Raw genomic sequence first — 27430 nt, 5'->3', positions numbered from 1 at the left:
GTTTGTTAGTTTTCCTTCTAACAGGCCCCTCTGTTGCAGGTCTGCTGGAGGTCCACTCCAGACCCTGTTTGCCTGGGTATCACCAGCAGAGGCTGCAGAACAGCAAAGATTACTGCCTGCTCCTTCCTCTGGAAGCCTTGTCCCAGAGGGGCACCTGCCAGATGCCAGCCGGAGCTCTCCTGTATGAGGTGTCTGCTGACCCCTGCTGGGAGGTGTCTCCCAGTCAGGAGGCACTGGGGTCAGGGACCCACTTGAGGAGGTAGTCTGTCCCCTAGCAGAGCTCGAACACTGTGCTGGGAGAGCCACTGCTGTCTTCAGAGCTGGCAGGCATGAACATTTAAGTCTGCTGAAGCTATGTCCACAGCTGCCCCTTCCCCCAGGGGCTCTGTCCCAGGGAAATGGAAGTTTTACCTATAAGCTCCTGACTAAGGCTGCCGCCTTTCTTTCAGAGATGCCCTCCCCATAGAGGAGGAATCTAGAGAGGCAGTCTGGCTACAGTGGCTTTGCCACGCTGCGGTGGGATCCGCCCAGTTGGAACTTCCACGCAGCTTTGTTTACACTGTGAGGGGAAAACTGCCTATTCAAGCCTCAGTAATGGTGGATGCCCCTCCCAGGCACCAAACTCGAGCATCCCAGGTCAACTTCAGACTGCTATGCTGGCAGCAAGAATTTCAAGCCAATGGATCTTAGCTTGCTGGGCTCTGTGGGGGTGGGATCTGCTGAGCTAGACCACTTGGCTACCTGGCTTCAGCCCTCTTTCCAGGAGAGTGAATGGTTCTGTCTTGCTGGCATTTCAGGCACCACTGCGGTATGAAAAAAAACTTCTGCAGCTAGCTCAGTTTCTGCCCAAACATCCACCCAGTTTTGTACTTGAAAACCACGGCCCTAGTGGTGTAGGCACCCAAGAGAATCTCCTGGTCTGCAGGCTGCAAAGACTGTGGGAAAAGTGTAGTATCTGGGCTGGAATGCACTGTTCCTCGGTACAATCCCTTATGACTTCCCTTGGCTAGGGGAGGGAGTTCCCCAACCCCTTGCACTTCTTGAATGAGGCGACACTCCACCCTGCTTCGGCTCACCCTCTGTGGGCTGTACCCACTATCTAACCAGATCCAATGAGATAAGCTGGGTACCTCAGTTGGAAATGCAGAAATCACCCGCCTTCTGTGTTGATCTCACTGGGAGCTGCAGACCGGAGCTGTTCCTATTCAGCCATCATCTGTGCTTTATTTTAAGGAGATTCTCAGACTGAGAATCTTCCCAAGAATGCAATCAGAATGTCAGAGCGTGTGGAAATCTTGCCGTATTTGTTGAATGACCTGAATTAGAACAAACGAGTCTGAAGAGGAAAAGATTCAGGAAGATAATGTATGCCATTAAATATATAAAATAGAGATTTGACTTGTTGTATGAAAAACCAGAATAAGAACGACCCGCTGGAAGTCATTTGGGAGAATTTACTATGCTCTGATAGGACAAAGTGGTGAAGTCCCCATGACTGGCCTAACCCAGTGAGTGAGTAAACAAATGAATAAACTGTTAGAGCAGAAATTAAATGATCATCTCCCAAGGGATAGTGTCCAAAGATTCCTGAATTTGGGTGAAAGGCTAGATTGTCTTGAGTACATTGTCCTCATATTGGCAGGCTGTCCAGTTGCTAAGAATCATTCTCAGGGACTAGGCCTCCTTTCAATGATTTTTAAGGAACCCCATACCAATGCCAGCATCCTTCTCTAAGGTATCTCCTCCTGGACCAGGTATGTTAGACCCTCACAGGCTGAGTACGTCAAGGAAAGACCACTCCTTACAATTCCCTATCTTCTATGTTCCCTAGCCTAGTGTGTTACATTAACCACTCACTGAGGGGCAAGCTGGGGGTTGACCAAAGGTCATGTATTTCAAGTGCAAGGTAGGTAGCCACAAAGAGGTGGAAGCTAGGAAGCCCCTGCAGATGCAGGGGACACACACCAAATAAATGGCTGGGCAAAATTCCCCCAGTCACACCCCACCCCAACCCAGAGGAAAACTTGGCATTGGAGAGAAGCTGTGGAGCAACAAAGCAGATATGCCATGTCCCAGGCAGTGTTCCAAATACATTATATATGTTCATTCATTTAATTATCCCAATAACTCTGTGGGATATTACATCCTTTTTATAGAGTAGGAAACTGAAGCCAAGGAAGAGCTGATAACTTCCCCAAGATCACACAGCGAGTAATGGTGGAGCTAGGATTAGAACCTAGGCAACGCAATCCTGGGCTCCTAACCAAGCCCTTTAGTGTTTACCGAGATGTGAATTTGTACCTCAATCCCCTCTGCTTAAGGTGAAACTACTTAGAGCAGCTTTGGACATGGAGTATATACTACGTGATCAATAAACAATTATCAAATTCAATTAGTACTTTAAATCATTTGGAACTTGTTAACAGTGACCAGGGTATTCAGAACTGGAGATCTCCAGATACATCTTCATGTTCTAGTTTAATCCCTAGCATGAAACCTTCTTGTCCTCCACATTCCACTTTGCCTTTGTGGTTTTTATTTTGTTGGCATGTTGTTGTTATTTAGCCTGAGGCATAAAGTCATTTATTTGGTCTTAGGCAAACCAAAGATAAATGTTGATACCGAGTTCCAGCTTCCTGTGGTGACTCATTTGCTGAAGAAGAAAAAAAAAACTTGCGAGCTGGTTAACTTGGTAAAGGTTAAGTTAAACTTCCTTTACCAAAAAGAACAGAATTACTATCTACTTGGTGGTCAAGCTTTTCTTTGAGACTGGAATTAACCCTCAAAATAGTGTATTTAAGAGTGTAGTTGAAAGTCTAAAATTAAGAAAATCTCAGTTTTTAAGAGTTCAGAGTCGAAGAGGCCTGAAAATTCCATCAGAAAGATCTGAGACCAGAAGTACCCACCCCTGCAGGCTTCGTCCAGCTGGGGCAGGGCCTGGGCTTTGGCATGGCATGGTTATGAGAGCCTCAGGAGAACAGCCAATGGATGTCCTGGGGGAACAGGAGTGGACTTCACAGGAATCCACAAGGCTCTGGCCTTCACTCTCAGTCCAGCTGGCTCTCAGTTACAACAAGGCAAATTCCACCAGCTGAATGAATCCTAGCAGCTGTGGTAGCCTGGAGGCTCCATCCTGTACAATACATCAGGCAGCCAGCCAGTTCTGACCCGACTGCTTTCTGTATGATGAATCAGCCCCGGCCCCCAAATGAGAGGCAGGTCAACATGTATGAGGTCCCTAGACTGTATGTATCCCTTCCCACACTGCTTTAGGCACTGAGAATTCATCAGTGGGCAGGCCAGATAACACCTCTGCTCTTGCAGAAGTTACCTTTTGAACCTACTCTAAGGAAACAATCAGAAATATACCCCCAAACTTGCATATAGTATTATAATAGCAAAATATTGGAAACGATTTGAACAACCAGCAGTGGTCCACTGGTTAAATAAATTCTACTATATCCATTTGAAGTCACAGAAGTAACCATTTTTAAAAATCATGTTATACAAGAATACCAGATGATTTAGAAATTTTTTCAATATATCAAATGGGAAAAAAAGATTACAAAGCAAAGAGTACAGTATGTCTCCAAAGTTGTGAACAAAAAAAAAAAAAATGCTTATATGCACATGAAAATAAACTGGAAAGATACACACCAAAACACTAACTACAGCTACCTTTGGATGGTAGGATTCGTGGTGATTTTATATTCTTCTTTGTATGCTCTACAAAACTCTCATTTTGCCAAATTTCAACAATAAATACATGTGTCCGTCAAGTTCCAACTAAGAAAACAGCACATACCAGGTAGCTCAATATTAGGAATTTAATATGGAGACCAAGTTACAAAGCTTTTGTGAGAGGTAACAGGAAACAATTAGGTAACAGGAAACAGTAGGGCAGTCCAGCAATTAGCAGAATCAAGAGGTAGTAGTGGGAGAGTAAAGAGAAGAGGTGATATTAACAGAGCCAGTAGTCCAAGCCATTCAGTGGAATCTGTGACTTTTAGGAGAGAAAATATAGCTACTTTTGGAACATCACTTGAAGAAAAGGGAGGGGAAGAAATACCCTGGTTCTTCAGTACAGCACTTCACACCCTGCAATCCCCTGCAGAGCTTCACACCCACTAAGCCTGGAGCCAGTGGGGAAGGGAGCTGGGAAGTGAAGTCTGCAGTGGAAGCCACCCGCAGTTCAGAGCAGTCAAAGATAAGAGTGGGGATGGATCTGAGGGCAAACACACAGGTGACTGGCACATTAGTTCTAGAATCATGGGGGCAAAGAAAAAAATTGATGCTTTTTTTTTTTTTTGAGACGGAGTCTCGCTCTGTCACCCAGGCTGGAGTGCAGTGGCCGGATCTCAGCTCACTGCAAGCTCCGCCTCCCGGGTTTACGCCATTCTCCTGCCTCAGCCTCCCGAGTAGCTGGGACTACAGGCGCCCGCCACCTCGCCCGGCTAAGTTTTTGTATTTTTAGTAGAGACGGGGTTTCACTGTGTTAGCCAGGATGGTCTCGATCTCCTGACCTCGTGATCCGCCCGTCTCGGCCTCCCAAAGTGCTGGGATTACAGGCTTGAGCCACCGCGCCCGGCCTTTTTTTTTTTTTTTTTAAGAGAACACAAAAGTAGGACACATTTCCAAATGTTGTCTTCCTTCTGCTTGTAATTCAAGAACTTAAGATGCAACGAAGTCCTTGCTGTTTGCAAGCCATACAGAGGCATGTACATTGTCAGACACTGAAGGTGTTAGGGAAAAAATCTGGGTTTTCTTTCTTGCTTTTCAGATTCCCACCCTTACTTTGCCAGTCACCTGTCAGCTGACAGCCCTCAGCTGCTCCAGGTTTCCAATGTGGTGCCCCCTTGGGCCAACTCATTTCTTTCTCTCCTCCACCCAAAATTCCTGAGCAATCCCTACCTGTTCTATGAGTCGTACCATACGAGTCCCATTTGCTTCCAGAAAGTAGATGTTACTTTGAGAGATTTAGTGTTGAGTGTAGGGAAAAGGTATATTTAAAACAACAAATTAGCTACTTTAATCATCCCACAGGGCATGAGTTTAGAGGGCTACAAATCTTTCAATTACATTTAAATAGTTTTTACCAAAAGCTTGAAATTCACCCAGAACTGCAATTGGAACTACGAAACATACAAAGAAAATTAAAACCAGCTTCTTTTTCACAAGGAACAGAAAAGAGGCTTTCTGATTATTCAAGACAAAAGTTCTGGAGTCTTCCTCATAAACTGTCAATAAACCCTTCCGGTTCAACCTTCCAGATATATACAAAGTCTAGCCACTGCTCATAATTTCCTCTAAAGCAACTCTCCCAAGCCATATCATTCAATACCTGGATTGTTGCAATGGCCTCCTCACTGGCTTCCCACCTTTCACACTTGTCCCCAACCTCCTCAGTCCTCACGGTCAATCCTCAACATAGCAGCCAGAGCGATCCTTTAAACCATAAGAAAGCCTACATCAGTTTTCTGCTCACAGCTTTCCAATGGTCTCCCATCTCAGAATAAAAGCCAACATCCTTTAAATGACCCATGAGGTCCTAAGTGGCCTGCCACTCCAACCAGTCATTACCTCTCAGCCCTCACCACTCACTCACTCAGCTCCTCAGAGATGACAGGCCTACTCCTGCCTTGGGACCTTGGCATTTGCTGTTGCCTCTGCCTGGAATATTCTTCCTCCAAACATAGGGAGGACTTCCTCTCTTGCCTCCTTCATGTCTTTGCTCAAGTCTCACCTTCTCAGGCAGACCCTTCTTCATTCCTCTCTTTCTCCTGTTTCTGTTTTTCTGCCTAGGGCTTATCACTTCTAACCTGCTGCATAATTTACTCAGTTATTTTATTGCCTCTGCCCTCCCACCAGAATAGGTAAACTCAAGAGCTGGGATTTTTGTCTGCTGTGAACACTAATGTATCTCCAGCACTTCAAAGAGGGGCTGGCTCCTAGTAGGTACTCAACCAGTATTTCCTGAATGGATGCATGCTGGCACGTGTCTGAATGACAACAGCACAAGGCAGAGGTTGGTGTGGCAGGTCAGTGTCCTGGACCTGGCAGAGTCAGGTGGGTGCTGGGTGGGAGCCTAGGGAGAGCTTCCTCTCTCTCCATCTAAAGGAAGAAAACGTTCTCCCTATGATGAACCCTCTTACCCAGCTGCTGAACCTTGTTCCCTCAGCCTCCCCAAGAAACCTCACTTTATCATCCTTCTTTCTTTATATTAGCCGCTCTATTTTTGTTTGTTTGTTTGTTTTGTTTTTTGCGTTTTTTTGAGACAGAGTCTCACTCTGTCACTCAGGCTGGAATGGCACAATCACAGCTCACTTCAGCCTCCACCCCCAGACTCAATCGATCCTCCCACCTCAGCCTCCCAAGTAGCTGGGACTACAGACACATACTACCATAGCCTGCTAATGTTTTTAATTTTTTTGTAGAGACGGGCTCTCACTATGTTACCCACGCAGGTAGGCTCTTTCCAGTGGTTCTTTTCCTTCACACTAAAAACTTGCTCATATGTCCCCATCTTACAGGAAAAGAGAAAAAAAAAACTCTCCTTGGATCCCACACCCTCTTCACCTATCCGATGGACTTCCTCCTTCTGTCACAAAGTCCTAGAAAAAGCTTGTTTCTTATTTTTTGGTTTTGTTCATTTGTTTGTGTACTTATTAGCTCTACCTTTGCACCTTCCATTTATTTTTCAACCCTCTGCAACCTGATGTCCATGCAGAGCAATCACTGGAATTGCTCTTATCTTTTTGCGGCCAAGTCCAACGAGTATTTTTCACTCCTTCGCTTACTTGTCCTATTTGTTTAATGTGCATCGAGTCTCCTTTCTGCATAAAACCACGCACTTAGTGCTTCTGCATCTTTAACTTCCCTGCACGAGAGCTCCTCCTGTCTCTCTGCACACCTCGTCTCCCCCAACTCACACTTCAAGGGTGGGTGCTCCCTGCACTTCTGTCCTTGGTCCTTATCTCTCCACATTACTCTCCCTTGCCAATTTCATCCATCCCCATGACCTCTATTGTAATCCACATATTGAGGATTCCCAAGCCTATCTTCACATTCCAGATCTCTCAGATTCACAGCTGTATTCACTGCCTATTTACACGAATCAAAAGCACCTCGCACTCCATATATTCAAATCTCATCACCTTTCCTCCTTTTGTTCCTCCAGCATTCATCTCTGCAAACGACCCTTCTCTCAGGTAAAACCAGATACTGCAACTCATTCTTGATTCTTCCTTTTCTGTCAACCACCACCCAAATCATCCTAACTTTTTCATGTGTTGCATATCCACGACTTTGTCCCCAGACTCACTATTCCCCTAAACCCAGCTGCCAGCACTTCCTTACTATTTTCCCTGTGTCCAATATTACTCCTCCAACCCATTATCCATCTGTGCCACAGTGATCTTTACAAAGAACAAGCCTGGCCAAGACCCTTACCTGACTTCCTTCTGCGTAATATAAAAGCTTGCTGGTAGAATGTCAGGGCTGTCCAGCTTCTGTCCTACCTCTCTATGCTCTTTTACCCTTAACTCCCTCTTTCTCCCATCCTTACTTTTTGGTAAGTTGCTGGGACCCTGATGAACTACTTGCAGTTTCTCCACAGAACAGGCTTTCTGTTACATCTGTCTGCACAGGCCACCCCACCTGGTTCAGTGCATAACAGGTATAGCATCAGGCTCTGGAGTGAACAGTTACGGGATCAGCCTAGATGGGCTCCACCAGCTTACTGTGTTATTTTGGGCATATTATTTAATTATCCTGTGCCTCGGTTTCCTTATCTGCAAAATGAAGGCTAGAATAACAGTACCTACATCATAGGACTACATAAAACATACTTAGAACAGTTCCTGATACATAGCAAATACTCTATGCATAGTAATTATTGTTATTAATACTTATTCACCAGACTATCTCTTATTTGCCCAAGCCTCTAGAAAGATTCTGATGACCCCTTAGGTCTAGATTATGACTAATCCATATATTCTTCTATCCTAGCACATCTCATACTCTGTTTATGTGTCTGTCCCTCCCTCCACCCCAAAAAACTATGACCCTGTGAGGGCAGGAACTCTCTCTTACTAATCTTAGAATTCCCAGCACCAGTTCAATGCTTAACAAATAATGCACTCAGATTAAGTTTGTAGAATGAACAGATGAATGCATGGATAGTCATGGCATGTCATTAATATTTGCTCAAGCAAACATTACAGGGCTCAAAACACCTTCACATATTTCTCTCTCATTTGTTCCTCACATCAATCCTATACAGTAGGCAAGAGAGGTAAGATTATTATCTTTATTTTCTTAAAGGGCATTCAGGTTTAACTATATGAAGTAACTTGCTCAAGATTATAAAGCTGATCAGGGAAGAAGCCCACCCTGGGAGCAAGGTCTTCTAACTTCAAATTCCACGCCTTCTTCTCTACAACAAACAGAATCGCCACTGGAGAATTACGAGGTACACCTGGGATGCATAGAGCTATGACTGGCAAGCAAGAGAGTTTTGAATTTCAAACATGGCATCAGCCAGTATACACACAGCAAAGAGAATGCCCCCCAAAGAAAGGGAAAGATTAAATCTTAGAAATAGCTTCTGCATTCAAGGCCAGCAAGGGCAACATAGTGAGACCCCATTCCTACAAAAAATTTAAAAATTAGCCAGGCATGTTGGCACATGCCTGTTTTCCTAGCTACTCAGGAGGCTGAGGTGGGAGAATCCCTTGAACCTAGGAATTAAAGGTTACATTGGGCTGTGGTCACACCACCATACTCCAGCCTGGGCGACAAAGTGAGACCATCTCAAAATAAAATAAGAAATAGCTTCTCCAACCTCAGTGTTGAATCAATTAGGTATGTTTTCAGCGGCCAGTAAAAGAGGCCTGAATATGGTTTCAGTAAACCAAGAACACGTCTCTCATTTGGCAGATCACAAGGTCAGGAGATCGAGACCATCGTGGTTAACACAGTGAAACGCCGTCTCTACTAAAAATACAAAAAATTAGCCGGGTGTGGTGGCGGGCACCTGTAGTCCTAGCTACTTGGGAGGCTGAGGCAGGAGAATGGCGTGAACCCAGGAGGCAGAGCTTGCAGTGAGCTGAGATCACTCCATCAAAAAAACAAAAAAAAAAAATTCAGAGTTAAACAGCTTATAGGTGCTGAAGAAGTGCCACACTTCCTGAGAGCCTGGCTCTATATTTCTACTGCACCATCTTATTTGTAGGAGGCAGAACTCAGATGGTCCCAAGATTCCTGCCCCTGGTGTTCAGAATAGTCCCCTCCCCTCAATCACAGGCAGAATGGTGAATAAGATGGATCTCACTACCATGATTAGGTTACATTACATGACAAAGTTGCAGAAGTGTTGCAGATGTAATTAAAGACCCAGATCAGTTGACTTTAACTTAATTAAAAAGGAGAATATCCTGAGTGGGCCTGATAACCAGGTGAGCCCTTAAAAGGCATTGGGCTCATCCTAAAGAAATTACAAGGTGACTTTTGAGCCTCTCTAAGAGAGATTCTCCAGTTGGCCTTTAAGAAGAAAGCAGCCACGTGGGAGGGGCCACGAGGCTAGGATGTGAGAGCAGCCTCAGGGAGCTGCGTGGACCCCCATCCAACAGCCCAGAAGAAACCAGGACTTCAGCTCCACCACTGCCAGGAAGTGAATGCTGCCAAAATCTGAATGAGCTTGGAAAAGGGGCCCAAGCTCCAGATGAGAGCACAGCCCATTTCAGCCTCGCGAGACCTTGAGCAGAGAATCCATCCTCAGACTCCAAATCCATAGAAACTGTAAGATGATAAATGTGTTGTTTTAAGCCACTAAATTTCTGGTAATTTCTTATGTAGCAACAGAAAACTAATATACTATAGGTGCTGTGCACTAATGCCCTGTAGGCGCTGTGCACAAATACCCTATTAGGCACTATGCACTAATACACTGTACTTCTATTACCAAGCACCTCATGGTGCAAGTCGGCTGTGGAAATCCCACCATCTGCATGCCAGGCTGCAGGAAGAAAGGGAAAAAGGCCAAAAGGGTGCTGCTCTGCATTCAGTTATCTCCTACTTTTAAGTAGCCTCCTCTGCTTAAGTCCCCACAGAACTTCATTTAGTTCTTCTAAGCCAGACCTATGTGGCTAAATCTAACTTCTCAGGAGACTGGAAAGTACACTTTTTAGTGAGGCACTTTGTTACCCCCAATAATATAAGGAAGGGAGATGGGCCACCAGGGGGGCCACCCTCATAGAGACTGCAACTCTAACATGGCAGGGAGTTACTTGCCCATGTCTTCGAGCTGTCTCACGGCCAGGTCTGGAATATTCTGACCTCTATACCATGTGCTCTGCATTGCCAGCAGACTTGTGGGAGGCCAGAAGCACTGACCACTGGCCTGATGCCCCTTCCTCTACCTACTCTACTGGAATCCTTCCCGATTGCCTTTCCTTCCTGTGACCCTAAGCACTAATGCTGGCCACACCAGACCCATTTACACTATCCACACTCTCCTTGGAAGGGAAGGCCTCACATGACCACTTTAGAGCAGACTTTTTTTTTTAACTGACTGGAGCTGAAAATAAAATTGGTCGAGGTCTAAGAGTAAACTCTGGGGGTGGGGGAAAGGAAGTCATGATTCTATAGAAAAAAAAAAAACAACACGTGATTTCGAGCTGTTGAATCCAAGAGATGGAAAGAGATTTTAGTAATGTCATGAAGGCAAACGGAAGCAGATTGAACCACCACTGGAAGATAGGGCATAGCTGAGAGCAGAGCTGACCTTAAGACAGAGTATGTATAGGACAAAGGAGTTCTGCCAACGGAGACTAGGAAATTGGGCACTAGAAGAGCCTGAGGGGAAACTCAGCCTATCAGTCATGCTCAGCAGGAGCCAAGAGCCACTTAACCAGGCAGAGGCATTACAGATGCAGCTGGAAATTATCCAATGATAGGGAAATGGGGAGTAAAAGAATAGATATGGGAGTTGTTCACAAATAGAAACGTGAACAATATCTTGGGTGCAATAAATACCAATTGCTTAATCACTCTGTGGGGTGAAACATTTTGCAATGGAAATGAGTTATCATTGTTCCATCTATGCAATTACAGAATAGCAATTCCCTCATCACTAATGAGAACTCTGGGTGAGTTTCCAGAAGATGTGATACATTTCCTGGTCTTTGATGACCTTGTAACACCAGATGTTCTTTTAACTCTAGGTATTTCCTTCAGAAAGTAAATTCCTTTCAAATTCCTTTCCACCAATGACAAACCATACAGACAACAGTTCTCCTTGTAAGATTATACCACATTTTTACTGTACCTTTTCTGTTTAGGTATGTTTACATGCAAAAATACCATTGTGTTACAACTGCCTATTCAGTTCAGTAACATGCTATACAGGTTTGTAGCCAAGGAACAATAGGCTGTACCATATAGTCCAAGTGTGTCATAGGCTATACCATCTAGGTTTGTGTAAGTACATTCTATGATGTTTACACAATGACAAAATTGCCTAGTGATGCATTTCTCAAAATGTATCCCTCTCACGAAGCTACTCATGACTGTATGTGTGAAAGAATAAAATGCCACCTTTGTATGAATCTGGTATGGTATGCTGCAATTTTCAAAAATTAAATGGCCAAACCATGCCTCCATGCACTGTCTCTATGAAAGATTGTTATAAGTGAACATCACTTCCTAACTACCAGTAACCAAATATTATACAGAACACAGAGTGGAATTGCAAAGACTGATAAAGTCAATACTTCTTAACCATATGATCAGTTCCACATAATAAAAGCAAAAACTAAGAGAAAGGCAGCCGGGAGTGGTTAGGAATACAGGTTCTGAAGTCAGAGAGCCTGGGTTGGATCTCAGTTCCAGTGCTCAGCAACCTAGTTCAGCAACTTGGGTCGTTATTTGACTTCACTAAACCAGTTTATCTATAAAATGGGATAACAGTAGTGCCTGCCCCATAAGGGCATTGTGCCTTAGTAAGTGAAATAATGCATTCCAAGCCCAGCTTCATAAATATTAGCTATTATTATCCAGAGGGTTTTTTTGTTATATCTCTGAAGTCCTAACCTGTAATTCCAATCTGCTTACTTCCTTCCACCTACCTCCACAGGCTACAGTAATATTCAACAGCCCACATATATTTCTGGAACGGGAAGGTATCTTATAAATCGTATATCCAGCCAAAGATGCACAACCAAGGATGTATTAGACCCTCTGGGCACCGTGGTGTTGAAAAAGTGTACCTAGTTAAGAACCACTGCCCTGCTCTAAATGTCTCCCTTTACAGAGGAGCAAACTGAGGAGGCCCAGAGCATGAAGAATCTTCTGGGGTCACAAGACCATTTTCAGAATCTCCTCTTGACAGACCTGGCTCAGACCTCAAACTAGGAGCCAAGTGTCTCGACTCTGATTGCACAATTTTGGCACTCCCCCGAGCCGTCTTATGGAATTCAACAAGCATTTCCTGAGAAACCACAGTAGGGGTCAGGAAGGAGAACAAGATGGAGACCCTGCCAAGAATGGCATCGCGATCTCATCAGGGAAACAGGCATTGGCGGCATTAAGAATTCTAAAAGAAGTGCCAACAAAGTGCTAAGAAGTCCTAAGTGCTGCTGCTAACTCACGAAACTTTCATGAAGGAGATGGAATTTCTACTGGACTTAGAAGGCTAGGGATTGAAAGGAGCCATTCTGGGTAAAATAAACCATTCGAGCAAAGGCCCCGAGGTTTCAAGAGAGAAATCTCATGAGAGATTTAACAATCTTCTTGAACAGACAAGGAGATAAACCACAGAGCTGAAACATCTGGGTTCAGAAAAAGCCAATAGTCTGAAGTATCTTTTAGAGCTGCAAAGTGATAAAATTCTTCCACTGTCTCTTCCCAGATTATCCACAGAGCATCTGCTTTCTGCCTGCCGATTCTGAAAGACTGAATGCCAGGGAGAGGAGTTGCTAGAACAGTTCATGTGTGGGATCCCACTCTGAAGACATTAAGAAAGGAGAAGCTCACTTCTCATTCCTTGCAGAAGTAGAAGCCAACAGGAATACAGCTAGCCCCTGTACTCAAAATCTAAGGAGATGATGTGGGAATGAAAATGACAATTATGACAATTCGCCTCATGATATTTGATCCTACGCGAAAAAGTATACTTTTTTTTTTTTTTTTTTTTTTTTTTTTGAGATGGAGTCTTGCTCTGTCGGCCAGGCTGGAGTGCAGTGGTGCAGTCTTGGCTCACTGCAAGCTTCGCCTCCTGGTTTCACGCCATTCTCCTGCCTCAGCCTCTGGAGTAGCTGGGACTACAGGTGCCCGCCACCAGGCTTGGCTCATTCTTTGTATTTTTAGTAGAGACAGGGTTTCACCATGTTAGCCAGGATGGTCTCGATCTCCTGACCTCGTGATCTGCCCATCTCAGCCTCCCAAAGTGCTGGGATTACAGGCGTGAGCCACCGTACCCAGCCTAATTTCCAATAATTCTTAATCTATTTTACTCTGAAGTTTCATTAAGCAAATAACTATAGCCTGCCATCATGATTTAAAGCTATCGAAACAATAGAAATACTATTCACATTTTCTTTACAACCTTACTAAAATGTTTAAAACAGGTTTTGTGTAGATAAATCCTCCCATCTTGTTCTGGTTAGCTGTTGCTGTGTAACAAACCATTCCCAAACTTGATGGCATGAAACAATTATTTTATTATTCTCGTGGATTCTGGTTTTATCAGCAGAGGATCTTCACAGCAAGTTGTGCAGGTTCTTAGCATTTGGAACAAAGAATTAGACAAAACACACAGCAAAGCAAGGAAAGAATGAAGCAACCAAAGCAGAGATAGAAAAGTGAAAGAAACAGAAAGTGAAAGTGTGGGAGCAGCCCCTAGCAGGGCTCAAGGGCCCCTGATCAGAATCTTCTCGGGTCCAAATACCTCCTAGAGGTTTCCCATTGACCACTAGGTGTTCACCTCAAGTAAATGAAGTGGTGGCACACAATCAGTCTGATTGGTTGTGGAAAGCAACCAATCAGGGCTGAAGTGAAGTTACAAAGGTCACACTCCTATGCAAATGTCTGATTGGTTGTGGGAAGCAACCAGTCAGAGGCTAAAGTGAAGTTACAAAGTTACACTCCTATGCAAATGTCTGATTGGTTGCAAAAAGCAAACCAGTCAGATGTACTTTCAATTTCCCATCTGTAGCAGAAAAGGCTGGGGAGTAGCCTCCGGTCCTTTTGTTACTTAGGCCTGGAAAGTTAGGGTTTTCCTTTCAATTCAGTTCTAGGAAGACAGCGTGAAATGGCCTTAAGTTTCCTGCATCTAGACCCTATTCTCCTGCCTCACTGGTAGGTTAGGAATTTGAAGGGGATACTTCATAGATGGCATATCCCTGCTCCATGTCATCCGGGGCCTGAGCTGGGGACACTCAAAGTGTGAAAGCATCTCCATCCACTGTTGGGTGATGCTGGCTGTCAGCTAAGACCTCGGGTAGGCCGCCAGCCAACCTACACGTGGCCACTCCTCCACATAAGTGGAACAGGGCTTCCTCACAGCATTAAGGCTAGGTTTTAAGTGTGAGTGTCCCAAGAAAGCAAAGACAGGAGAAAACATCACTTAGGTCCAAGGGGAGGAAACAGACCTCCCAATGTGGGGACTGTCAAGATCACATTGCAAAAAGACCGTGTGGGACAAGAGAACACTACAGTCATCTTCAGAACATATAACCTGCCACACATCCCAAGTAGTATTCTATATCCACCTTCCTATGCCTGAAACTAACACCATAAAAGAAGCAATCTGTGATGATAAAGTGTTCCCTCAGCAGGATTTATTAATTTAAAAAAATTTCAAATAGCACTTTACACCTGGCAATTCCCCTCCAGGGTAGTCACAATCACCCTGTGTGGTTGTTATTCTCACACTACTCTATAAATGAAAGGCCTGAAATTCAGAAAAGTTATATGAGTTCAGCAGAGACCTTTGGGAGGTTAAGGATAGACTCACAATTTGAACTCAGAACTTCAGACTCTAAAGCCTATGTTATTCTCACACTTCCTTTCCAGTGAAAATAGGTTTATCTAATAACAACCAATAAACACCAAATGAATTAACGAATGGATAAACACTAGACCCTGAAATTATTTTATCAGAAATTCTAGTCATTTATCAGAGTCCTGTGGAAATGGTACACTAACTAGGTTAGCTCTGATGAAACAAGAACATCTTTTTAGAGAGTAAGCCTAGAGAAATAAATGCCTTGGTAGAAACCCTGAAAGCCAATGCCAACTAAGATGGGGAGAGACTCTGTCAATGCTGAAGTTAAAATCGTGGGTGCCACCAAACTTTGCCTCAAAAAGCCTGTGAGGGTGGGCATTTTTCTTTTTTTCCATTTTCAATAATAACGTAAAGGTGCCACAGACAATTTAAATCACTCCCATTTGTGACATAGATAAACTCTTCTAAGAGAATTAATAGATGGTTTTCACATTTAATTCTTGGAGTCGTTTCTTCAACTGCAGCCTGTTAATTAAAGTATAGCTTGTCGAATCTAGAATATGAACAATTTTTTATCTTCTGTTCCCAGCGTGATTCCCCAGTATCATTCTAGGAGACATCAGATTAAACTTGACAAAAATAATCTGTATCATTTTCAGAATTAAAAATCTTGGAAATTAACTCTCTGAATATTAGTTCCACCTCAATGACATTGCACAATGAAAAGAGAACGAACAATTTAAGATTTCACTATTACCTTTAAAATGTAATTAGGAAGTAATAAATGAAGAAATTCTCAGTTCCGCAAATGTTCCAAGAATTGGCAGAGTAGGCAAAACACTAAAAGTCTTCAAGTTCTAAATAGATATAAATCAATATGGAAGAATAAAGAATAACTTAGATTTCCAGACTACAACTATTTTTCCCTAGAGCTTTTTCTTTCAGTGTCCTTGCTTTGCCATTAAAAGTTCTCTAATGTTAAATGGGCTGAATAACCATCATTTATATCATTTCAGTATTTATAAATCTGTCCCAGATAGGTACTGGAGCACAGAGGCCAATTTGTATTTCATATAATTCAATATATTCCTTTTTATTTCTCTAACAGAAAAATAGTAACTCCCAGGCTGTAATCTTCTTTTTAAAATGGGCCATTAATGATTTACAAGGGTGGTTTTTGTTTTTTGTTTCATATTTTTTTTGAAAGGAAGAGAAATAAAACCTTTCATGAGTAGTCTTCCAGGCTGGCTTTTTCCGAGAACTAATATGAAAAATGTATAAAATATGGTAAAGAAAAACCCAAGCCCAACCTCTCCTCTTGGCATTCTGGTTCCTTTAAGATCTGTTCTTTGCTTGCTTTTTCTATCACTTCTTTCCCACCACCCCCTATCCTTCCTTCTTCAGCTCAAGAGAATTCTTCTCCAAACCCTTTCTGGACCAATGTCTGAGTCATTCTCTTCTGCTTCTCCATTTACGGGACCCCTACTCCTCCTCCAAGGTCCAAATTAAACACTGTCCTTGGCTGAAACATCCTCTAATCCACCCAGGGGTTGATAATCACTCTAGCCGCACCTCATCTAACAAATATAACACAACACTTGTTTCATTCTGGTTGAGTTTTTTGTTGTTTTTTTTTTTTTTTTTGAAGTGAAATCAGGTTTATTAGGAAAGTAAAGGAATAAAGAATGGCCACTCCGTAGGCAGAGCAGCCTCTGGTTGAATTTTAAGTGGTCATTCTTTACACATGCATCCCTAAATGAGTCGCAAATTGCAAACTCCCTGAGGAAGGAAGCCCTGTGTTATTCCATTGTTATATCCTTTCACAATGCATAGAATAGCTTAAAGCAAGCTCTCAATTTTATTAATATTTAGAATAGCTGATATTTATTGATCACATACTACTTATCAGTCTTAGTTAAGCATGTAAAGCACTATTTCAATTAACTTTCACAAGAGCCATATATATTAGTATCATCTTTCACACTTTATAGAGGAGGAAATGAGATCACCGCATTTAAGGAGCTTTCCCGTCATGCAGTTAGAGACACTGGGATTTGAACCTGAGTATTTGGATTCCGCAGCCTAAACCGCTATTCTCTACTTTCCACTTGATAGTTTAAATGAATGAATTTAAATTAATTTAAATGAAATTCAAGAATAGCATAGACTATTCATTGAAAATGAAGTTGTAGAATGGGTAGAAGAAGTAGTTCTGTTACCGGTAGAGGGTCTTGACTGCAAGTTGTCCAGGTTTTTGGCGTTTTGAACAAAGAATTGGACAAAACACACAGCAGAGCAAGGAAAGAATGACACAACAAAAGCAGAGATTTATGAAAAGTGAAAGTACACTCCACAGTGTGGGAGCCAGCAGCGGCAGCAGCTCAAGGGCCTGGATACAGAATCTTCTCAGGTCCAAATACCCCCTAGAGATTTCCCATTGGCCACTTTGTGTTCACCTCATGGAAGTGGTGGCCCTCAATCAGAGACTAAGGTGAAGTTACAAAGTTGAATGTCTATGCAAACGAAGACTTGGCCGGCAATCAGTCTGATTGCTGAAGTGAAGTTACAAAGTTGCACTCCTATGCAAAAACCAACGGATCAGAGGTACTTTCAATTTCCCATCTGCCATGCAGTGGGGGTTTGCAAAGGGAGTAGCCTCTGGTCCTTTTGTTACTTAGATGTGCAAAGTTAGGGTTTTCCATTCAATTTAGTCCTAGGAAGTCAGTGTGAAACAGCCTTAGGTTCCCCAACTGCAGACCCTATTCTCCTGCCTCAATTCCATTTGCTTATGTATTATTTTTGTTGTCTACAACATAAATGAGGAATCTCTGGAATTTCATCTTTCATAAGCCAACACCTGGATTTTCTTAAAACAGATTATTTTCTTACCCATTAGTCAAAGTAAATTCATCTTCCCTTAATATCATGACACCACCAGGAGTATTAGCAAAGCGTAATACTAATTATCTCACTCAGATGTACAATCATAGAACATAAAAGAAAACATTCTTCCTTTTAAATTCCTTATAACTCCCAAGTCATAAATAAGGGAGTAAATTTAGGGTCAAAAGAAGGGTTCAAGCTATGTCTATACAGCCAAATCACCAAGTCATACGTCCAACAGGCTACTTGTTATGTATTTTTAAAATATTTTACCATTCATATTGGCCAAATCAATGTGATTGATTCATAAATGCCAGCAATCCCTGTGTTGGGAATGATTTTTCCGTTTATCTACTGATGCGCAAAGTTCTAGAACAACAAGAGATAAATTTAGAAACATTCAACTTTCTTGTCTCTCCAATCCCCTCTCAACATTGTTGCTAGCTTTCTAAGACACAAACTTAAGTGAAAAGAAGTGAACTTCGATCCATACCTTTCACCTTATCTGAAAATTAACTCAAAATGAATCACAGACCTAAATGCAAAACCTAAACTATACACAAATCTCTAAAAGAAAATTTAGAAGAAAATATTTACAGCCTTGCTTAGGTGAAGATTTCTTAGAAAATATACCAAGAGGTTGTAGTGAGCCTGGGCGACAGAGTGAGACTCCATCTCAAAAAACAAACAAAAAAGAAAATATACCAAAAGCTGGACCACAAAAGAAAAAAGTTATAAACTGGATTCATCAACATGAAAAGCTTCTACAAGACACTGTTGAGAGAGTAAAAAGATAAACCAGCTGGGCGCGGTGGTTCACTCCTGTAATCCCAGCACTTTGGGAGGCCGAGGCGGGCGGATCATGAGGTCAGGAGATCCAGACCATCCTGGCTAACACAGTGAAACCCTGTCTCTACTAAAAATACAAATAAATTAGCCAGGCATGGTGGCAGATGCCTGTAGTCCCAGCTACTCAGGAGGCTGAGGCAGGAGAATGGCATGAATCTGGGAGGCAGAGCTTGCAGTGAGCCGAGATCGCACCACTGCACTCCAGCCTGGGCGACAGATCAAGACTCTGTCTCAAAAAAAAAAAAAAAAAAGATAAACCACAGATAAGGGACTTGTATGCTGAATATATAAAGAACTCACAAAACTCAACAATAAGGAAAAATAAAATTTGGCAATAATTTTGAACACACACTTCAACAAAGAGATATATGGATGACAAACACACAAACACACACACACACGAAACATGTTCAACATCACCAGTCATTTGGTTAAAAAAAAAAAAACCACACACACACACACACACACACACACACACACAGAGTAAAACCACAGTGAGATGTCATTTCATATCTATGAAAATGGCTCCATTTTTTTTTAACTGACAACATCAAGTGCTGACAAGGATACAGAGTAACTGGAACTCTCACATGTTGCTAATAGGATAGGAAAAGGGTACAAGTACCTTTGGAAAGCAGTTTAGCAGGTTTTTATAAAGTTAAACATATACTCTCCAGTGACCCAGTAATTCTACTCCTAGACATTTACCCAAGGGGAATGAAAAAGTTATGTTCATAAAAAGCCTGTACCTGAATGTTCATAGCAGCTTTCTTCATAATTACCAAAAAGTGAAAGTAAACCAAATGTCCTCTGTTGAATGGATTAAAAGCCTGTGGTATATCCATGCCATGGAATACCACTCAGTAATAAAACAGAACAGACTACTGGTATACATACTAAATGGATAAATCTTAAATAGATTATGCTAAGTGAAAGAAGTCAGAATCAAAAAGCTGTATATATTATTGTGCTCCTGTGACAGTTTAGAAAAGGCAATGCCACAGGAACAGAAAACAGATCACTGGTTGCCCAGGAGAGAGGAGAGCTGACTTTAAAGGGAGAGCCTGGGGGACTCTTTTGGGATGATGGAACTACTCTATATTTGTCTAAAGGGGTTGCAATATGACTTACGCACTTGTCAAAACTGGTAGAACTGTACACCAATGAAAGCAAATTTTACTTTAGACTACCATTCAAAGCCCTTCCTGTTTTGGTCTTTCCCTGCCTCTCTAGTTCCTTCTCTTTCCTGTGCCTCAAACAGGCCACATCACTGTGGTTCCCTAAATACCCTGCATTGTGTTTCAGATTTCTGCCAGCGTGTGGTCCTCCAGGAACACCCTGCTTACCACCTCTTTGGATTATCTCCCTCTAGGCCCTGCCCTAAGCATGTGAAGTGCCAACCAGGCTGGATGTCTTGCAGTTCCCCCAAAATGTGCTAGGTAGTTTCAAGCCTCCTGGCCTCTGTGCATCCTCAGTCTGGAATATTCCTTCTTGCATGTATTCTTTTTAATAAAAGCCCAGTAAACAGTCACTTGTCTTAGAATTCTGTCCTAACGTTACTTCTGACATTTTTCCTGAAGCCTCCCCAGGAAGGAACTTATTTTCCCCTTGTAATCCAACCATGCCATGCAGACTTCTATTACAGCATTTGAAAACATTGCAGGCATATGTTTTCATGTCTATCATGACCTCCCTAAGAGCAGGGATCCTTCTTTTTCATTTTGTATTGCCACTACCTACACCTAGCATATTTCTGACACATGATAGGTGCTTGATAAATGTTTTATGAATGAATGAATAAAAACCTAACAAGCTAATGAGCTAATAAATCTTATCTGGACTAAAACTCTGAAGTGTCCTGCAGAAGAATGCTCTATATCATCCCAATTCTGAGCAGCCCACCTTCAGCAAATACTGTCTACTTTCTTTGATGTTTGTAAACTAGTGTCGTAATTACTTATTTACTGCACATGGTTATGCAAATAGGTAATTATACTAGATTGTGAGTTCTTCCAGGAACTCACTAAACTCTAGATCCCCAGCACCCAGGAGACAATGCCCAACTCAAGCAGCTACTCAATAAACTTGTGTTAAGCCAGGCATGGTGGCTCCCAGCACTTTGGGAGGCCCAAGGAGGGAGGATAGCTTGAGGCCAGGAATTTGAGACCAGCCCAGGCAACATGGCAAGATCCTGTCTCTACACAAAAAGAATAAATGAAAATAAACTTGCATTAAACTGACTTTTCAGATGAGTAGAATCCATGCTTTTTTCCTCTCCTGAGTCCAGGGCCCAATTAGGCTGCAGTGATGCCAGTAATAAGAAGGGTATGAAAAGAAGAAAAGTTAAAGTTCTTAAAGAGAAAAACTTTAAGACAGGCATGCATAATCAGAGTAGAAAGACATCAATAACCCAACAGTAATAAATGTAGGGAATTAGAAATGACCTTAAACCACATTTTCCTCTGGAAAAATAATCTCTCAAAGAAAATGAGAGCAAAATGAACAATGGAAGGATAAGCAAAACTGCTTATACCAAAAGAATCCTTGGAAGATAACACATGAAGTGAGAAGACACAGTATCTCTTTCCAAAGCCGGGAATTGGTTTCAGGTCTGCTGCTCAGCCCCATCTCCCCAGGCATGTCTGCAAGTCACATAGTTTCACCTCCGCTAATGTCTGCATTGTCCCAGGAATGATTTAGAACCTGTAAGGGCAACATGATTTTACTAATGAAGGGGAATTCTTGGTTCAATTTGGCCAAGTTCTGAATCCAAGTGCAATAGTACATATTCTTTGAATCTCAGAAAGAGTTTCTAAGAATTTGACCAAAACAAATATTTATGTTATAGAAAAGACTTTGTGAATATTAAACTTTCCCAGACGAACCCTGCTAGAACAGCATTCATTGGCTGAATACTGCCTTCCCACACCCCATCCCCCTACTCCCACATCTCTCTCTCTCTCTCTCACACGTGCACACACACACACACACACACACACACTTCACTGCCTGTTGCCCATTTGGAGCTGATTAGTTCATCCCCCAACAGGTACTAAAACATTATGAGCTCAATGAGCCTGCTTACCCCACTGAGTAACCCCAGACTTGTATCTCAGCAAGCCCTGTGCTGAAATGTAAGAGCCAATTTCCTTGCTACTTATCATAAAATTCCCATCAGTTACATGAATATTTTTAAACACTTAATTTTGATCAATCCCTTGGCTTTTTCCCTATGTATGTGTGTACACCTGTGTCTATGGTGATTCTTTTACTAGATGGATCTTAAATGTGATAGGCAATAATGCAACAAATCTAAAATTTGTAAGTCTACGTTCAGGGTCAGGACTAGGATGAGACAAGAGAGGGGCTAAAGCTGCAAAATTCAAGAGGGCCCTCACTCTCAGGGTGCCCAAAGCTGTTTCACTGCCAGTCCCACTCATCTGAGGCTCTGTAAAGAGAAGTTACATGCTTTACTACTGTGCAAAAAACACACACACGTCATCTAATCCTCTCACAAAAAAAAAGCTGTGTCTCCTCTTCACATAGCTGACTACTTCTCAACCTTCAAGTTCTAGTTCACATGTCTCCTCCTTGGAGAGAATGTTCCTAAATACATTCTTTAAAGGAGGAGCATCCTCTCCTATAATCCACCATGGCACTCTTATATTTCTTCTCCATGTTGGTCAAAATGTATAATTACGTCTTGTTTATTGTCCGTTTCCACTAGAATATTAGCACTGTTAGGGCAGAAACAATGAATGTCTTGTTTAACACCATACCCCCATTGCCTAGCACTGTGCCTGGCACATAGTTAACACACAATAAAATAAGTGTTGAATGAATGGAACTTTAATGGCTTTGGGATGATTCAAGTCCACTCGTGACATTTACTTGCCTTGAATCCTTAGGTGAGTTACATAAATCCTGTATGGCTCACCTTTGAATGTTCTCACCTCAAAATGGAGATGTTCATTCATCCATTCATTCATTCAATAAGTTGCTTGCAAGGTATCTGACATAAATCAAAGAGTAAGTCAATGAATAATGTTTATTTTCCCATTCGGAAGCATAAAAAGTTACATACTGTTCAAATTTACATGGCCAGTGTTCTGGTTTTCTAGGACTATATAACAAATCACCCAAAATGTAATGACTTAAAACAAATATTACTTCACTATGATTCACAGTTCCTGTAAGTCAAGAATTTGAGAAGGGCTCCGTTGGGTAGGTCTGGCTTGGGACTTCTCACCCAGTCAGATGGTGGCCAGAGCAGGGAAAAAAAAAAAAAAAAAAATAGAGGTCTGGAGAAGCTAGGGGTTAGCCAGGGACTGATATATTTCTCCCTCTTCTCTCTCTCTCTCCCCACCCCCACCCAGCATGCTGTTGCAGTGCTTCTTTATATGGTCTCTCTAGGTAGACCAACTGGACTTCTTCACAGCGTGGTGCCCCTAGGACAGTCAGATGGCTTACCTGCCAAAACAGTGCTCCATTGCAAGTGTTCCGGCAAACAAGGCAGAAGTTGTATTGCCATTTATGACCTAGCATTGGAAATGCAGCTAAGTAGATATTTCAGGATCCTTCCTGCCCACATTTGTTCTGGAAAACAAAGGCCTATTTTGCTCTGTCTGTCCTTTTCAGTTCAAGCTGATACAATTCCTTTAAAATTTTTTTGTGAAATTTTTGTATCTTAATTTGTAATCTACTCCGTTAAATGAAAGTTAGACAAAACTCTTTAAAGTATGTTTTCATTCCCTATGAGGTTGCCTTTGGAAAATTCCCTTAAGTGTCTTAAAAGTCCTGGCCGGGCACGGTGGCTCATGCCTATAAATCCCAGCACTTAGAGAGGCCAAGGTGGGAGGATGGCTTTAGCCCAGAAGTTTGAGACTCACCTGGGCAACATGTTGAAACCCTATCTCTACCAAAATACAAAAATTAGCTAGGCTTTGAGGCTCACACATGTGGTCCTAGCTACTTGGCAGGCTGAGGTGGGAGGATCCCTTGAGCCTGGGATGTGGAGGTTGGATCCCTTGAGCCTGGGATGTGGAGGTTACATCCCTTGAGCCAACAGCGAGCCACTGCACTCTAGCCTGGGAGAGAGAGTAAAACCCTGTCTCAGAAAAACCCAAAACAGTCTTAAAAACAAAAACAACACATTTTAAAAATCCTATTAACACAAAGGGTCTGTGACGCACACCCTTCAGATTCTTAGAACATTTTTGTCTGTTTGAAAAGATGTCAGGCCCCACCTAACATCTTTGAGATCTTAACAAAGGATCGTTCAAGACCACCCTGGATTTGATCTCTGCCCTGAAACTAGTACTTAATTTGAGATTTTTTGTTTTCTGGTAAAATAAGAAACATTTATTTTCAAAACAGTCTTGACATCTTACTATTTCCTCTATGTTTTTATTAAAAACTGAACAGTTGCATTTTGGCTTATCTCTCTACTTGTGTCTTAGCATGTCTAAAAGAAACCAGTTGGCCTTTTCAACATTCTGCCTACAAATTTTCTCAGACAGATCCATCAGTTCATTGGGTACATTTTCTCTTTTCCATACTACTAGAGGGGACAATTTGGCTAAACTTTCTACCACGACCTACCAAAGGCCTCCTTTCTTCTGGTTTTCAATAAAGTTTTCCTCATTCCTTGAAACCTTTAAAACAGATTCTTCAGGGCCCAACAGGCTTCTGCTGACAATATCTTCAAGGCTCTTCCAGCATCTCCCTGATGCCCGACCCCAAATTGTTTTCATCTTTTGTTCTAGCAGCACCCAACTACAAAGTAACAGAGTCTGTTTCATTTTTCTGATATGTATCAAATCAATCTGAACTTAAGGTCTTGAAGCAAGAACAAACATTTTATTCTCTTGTTGTTTCTGTGGGTCAGGAGTCTGAGAAAGATTCTACCAGGGTGGGGTTCAGTGACTCACTAATCCCAGCACTTTGGGAGGCAGAGGCAGGCAGATTACTTAAGGTCAGGAGTTCAAGACCAGCCTGAACAACACAGTGAAACCCTGTCTACTAAAAATTAAAAAAAAAAAAAAATTAGCCAGGCATGGTGATGCATGCCTATAGTCCCAGCTACTCAGGAGGCTGAGGCAGAAGAATCAGTTGAACCCAGGAGGTGGAGGTTGCAGTGATCTGAGATGGCACCACTGCACTCCAACCTGGGCAATAGAACGAGACTCCATCTCAAATTAAAAAAAAAAAAAAAAAAAAAAAGGCTCTACCAGGTCATTCTGGCTTAGGGTCTCTCATGTGGTTGCTGTCAGATAGTGGCTGGAGATGGAACAGTAGGTGGGTTGGAGCAGATGGGGGATGCCAGGCAGCTCTCTATTTTATTCATGTATGCTCAGGGCTTATCCATGTAGTGTCCTTACACAGGCTACCTTGGGCTTCCTCACAGCATGGTGGTTGGAGCTCCAGCAAGGCAGTATTAGCATCACCTTTTGTCCTCACTTTGGAATTCACACAGCATCACTTTCATCACACACTGTTGGGAAATAGTGAAAACATGTGCCCAGTTTCAGGAGAAAGAAAGCAAACCCACGTCTTTATAGGAGGAGTTTTGGGGGTTTTTTTTGGTTTTTTCTTTGTTTTTTTTGTAAGTACAGATTTATTTTCAACCCTCTACATCCAGTAAGTAGCCATTGAACTACTTGTTTTCTATTACATTAAAGGAAATAGAAAACTTCATTCAATTATTCATTTATTCATACTCCCTTAATCCTCTGTGTAAATCCTGTTACTAGAATATCACATTATTTTCAAATGGCCTCTTTTTGTATGTGTCTCTTCCCTTAGACTGTCAGATTTCCCAATGTGGTTGGGAACTGTTTCCTTCTTCTTTGTGTCTTCATTAGTGTGAAATCTGACTCATAATAGATGCTCAAATAATACATGCTGACTAAACAGATGAATAAGTAAATTGCACTTTTACTTTATTTACAAATGTTGAATTGGAATATATCCTATTAAGTAATGAATCACCAAAAACTAAATTTACATTTCTATTCCCTGTTGCTAGAAAATTTTGTTCTTATTAAGTCAACAGCATAATCCATATTTATATTGGCTTTGTTTTGCAAATGTGCATTTTCACATGTAGACCACAGAGAGGGTATACCCTGCCTTAGAATCAAAACAACTGAAGCAAATGTAAAAAATACCTTCCGAGAAATAGGCTGACCCAACCACAGCTCAGGACGGATTGCCCAGCATGGGGAAAGGGACAAGAGAACAACCTTGTGAAAAAGCAGCAGTGGCCGGGCGCGGTGGCTCAAGCCTGTAATCCTAGCACTTTGGGAGGCCGAGATGGGCGGATCACGAGGTCAGGAGATCGAGACCATCCTGGCTAACACGGTGAAACCCCGTCTCTACTAAAAAAAAAATACAAAAAACTAGCCGGGCGAGGTGGCTGGCGCCTGTAGTCCCAGCTACTCGGGAGGCTGAGGCAGGAGAATAGCGTAAACCCGGGAGGCGGAGCTTGCAGTGAGCTGAGATCCGGCCACTGCACTCCAGTCTGGGCGACAGAGCGAGACTCCGTCTCAAAAAAAAAAAAAAAAAAAAAAGAAAAAAAAAGAAAAAGCAGCAGCAAGAAGAGAAATATCATGTCAGAGGTGCAGCCCTCACGAGGAAGAATGGCAAAGCTCTGCCACCCACCTCAAGGCTTCTGAGCTGAGGAAACAGTCCCAGGGCATAATAAATCTCTAAGTGCAAGAGTCAGATGAATACAAAGCTAAGGTGTTGTGAAAAGACGCTCAGCTCCAAGAGACCTGATTATTATGGATAAGGCAACATGGCAGGGCACAGGGTTGGGCTCTTCCTCTGCATAGGGGATTCAGGGAAGAAAGAGAGATTGGTGGTTGGAGGAAGCACACTCATTCTGCATGTGCAAGGGAGTGGGGGCTTGAGGGAATGTTAAGGAGGGGCTCAGAAAGAAAACAGCTGAAAGGCTAAGACTATGATTTTAGCAGAAAGGTACCAAACAGCAGGTTCCCTCTCTGTACCTCCACACCCTACCCCCAATCTTGAATTCATCCCAAGATGAGCTTTGGTTCAGGACACTACCACATGTTTATTGTCACTGAACAGGAAAGATCTGGCTGATCTCCAGGCACTGCAGCCCCAAAGCTTGAGGGTTAATTGTGTTTGTTATTGTTATTGTTTAACTGTTACACAATTATCCATTAAGGCAGATGGATTCATTTTTTTCTAAACACCCATGAAACTGATTCCTTAGCACAGCTCATTTATTTGCTTCTGAAGAATGGTATGAAACAACTATTTGGGGAATAACACACAAGAGAATATGTTTCCCAAAACCCTCTCATTAGTGGGGAGACGACTTCTGTGTTTTGCCAGGGGTTATACAAATTCTGGGATGGGGTGGGTGGGATGGATGAGGGTTCTGAGAAACTGAGAAGCAGCGAGGATTGGACAGACACAAATTTCTATAAAATTAAAGGGCATTTTTCTTCACAACAAATTGTTTGCTGAGAATCGTTTTTCACTCTTGAGAAAACCATGTATGTTCTTCCTCTTCAAAAGTTACATGGAAATTATCAGTATAAAACTAATGCATTCATAACATTCCTCTAGTAAAACTGAACCGTCTCTCAAAACTACCAAATACTGACCCCCTGAAAAACAATTCTATTTGTCATAAGCATGACTGAGGTGAGATCAGCAGAG

General features: G+C 42.3%; 1 long non-coding RNA gene across 2 annotated transcripts; it reads right to left on the bottom strand.

The window, feature by feature from the left end:
• Positions 1-18976: 18976 nt before the first annotated feature.
• Positions 18977-26091, bottom strand: LOC108581216. Of its 2 annotated transcripts, none has more exons than XR_004176047.1 (3): positions 25126-26091; positions 24338-24511; positions 18977-23332 (listed from the first exon to the last, which is right to left on the bottom strand). It is a non-coding gene; the product is annotated as an uncharacterized LOC108581216 (long non-coding RNA). The 2 variants fall into 2 exon arrangements; XR_001893139.3 differs by lacking the exon at positions 25126-26091 and having other exon boundaries at positions 18977-22748; positions 23207-23332; positions 24338-24745.
• Positions 26092-27430: the final 1339 nt, after the last annotated feature.

The sequence above is a fragment of the Papio anubis genome, chromosome 9 (assembly GCF_008728515.1).
Source record: "Papio anubis isolate 15944 chromosome 9, Panubis1.0, whole genome shotgun sequence".
NCBI lineage: Eukaryota > Metazoa > Chordata > Mammalia > Primates > Cercopithecidae > Papio > Papio anubis.
The sequence above is the reverse complement of the archived record's forward strand: the minus strand, read 5'-3'. Positions and strand labels throughout refer to the sequence as shown.